General features: G+C 42.3%; 1 non-coding gene across 1 annotated transcript; it reads left to right on the top strand.

Annotated features, from left to right (window-relative positions):
* The first annotated feature begins 400 nt into the window (after window positions 1–400).
* Window positions 401–482, top strand: trnas-gcu (transfer RNA serine (anticodon GCU)). Its single transcript has one exon. It is a non-coding gene; the product is annotated as a tRNA-Ser (tRNA).
* Window positions 483–1,018: the final 536 nt, after the last annotated feature.

Raw genomic sequence — 1,018 nt, 5'->3', positions numbered from 1 at the left:
TCTGTTCTGGTGAAGATCAGAAGCAGTGATATCTGTTTACACCACCCGACAAGTCGGCCTGAGGCTGTGCCTCGCTGATCATGTGGAGTTAAAGCAATTCTTCCAGTCAGTTAGTTCAGTTGTCATTTCATGAGAAATTCGGTCATCATGACTTCGTCAGTGACCTAATGGTTCAGGTGTCTGAGTGATGTTAATCATGATGTGATGAAATGATTGTATGTTCCAGTCTTTCCGTGGTGAGTTTTCACACTGAGTAGAAACGTGTTGGACATGGTCTGGAAATGTTTCACACCGCTCCATTCCCAACTTCATTTACTGACAGAAGATATATTTCCATCATTGCACAGCTGGCTGCATAGCCAGAAACTGTGCTGAAGGTGACAGCTATGCCTCTGCAGCTGACAAAGTGGCCGAGAGGTTAAGGTGATGGACTGCTAATCCATTGTGCTCTGCACACGTGGGATCGAATCCCATCCTTGTCGCTAGTTTATGAACTGTTTAGTGTATCGTTTATGTTGGGGGAGTTTATGTGTGAAGTCAGCCTCGAAACCTGTTCTTGTCAATGTCCAGACAGTGATTCCAGAATTTGTTATACTTATTTAAAATTGAGACAGACAATTGGAATTCTTCACTCAAACTGCACTGGAATGAAGATCAAATAGGGATCACGAAACGGAGCAGGATTTTTCCTCCCCTCCTTCCTTCCATCTTTACTTTCTCTGTGTTGCGCCAAGTGAAAGACAAATGGGAAAAGCAAATGGCGAGGGACCAGATGCCGAAAATTATCCTTTGGCAAGAAATTTATTTTCAATCTTCTTGATAGATTAAGTGAGTGAGCAATGCTTTGGCAGATGGAGTTTAAAATGAGGGGTCATCTACTACCTACGATAGATCAGAGTGTTTTTTTGTAAGAGGTGAGATGTTAGAAACGGCGGAGGAGCAGAGACCCGAATACTGAATTAATAAAAGCTAGTGGACTGGTAGAAAATAATGTGAAAAGTGAACAGAATCTGAAGAT

This window comes from Heterodontus francisci, unplaced genomic scaffold (genome assembly GCF_036365525.1).
Source record: "Heterodontus francisci isolate sHetFra1 unplaced genomic scaffold, sHetFra1.hap1 HAP1_SCAFFOLD_61, whole genome shotgun sequence".
Lineage (NCBI taxonomy): Eukaryota > Metazoa > Chordata > Chondrichthyes > Heterodontiformes > Heterodontidae > Heterodontus > Heterodontus francisci.
Note: the sequence above shows the minus strand (reverse complement) of the source record. Positions and strands in the feature narration are given on the sequence as shown.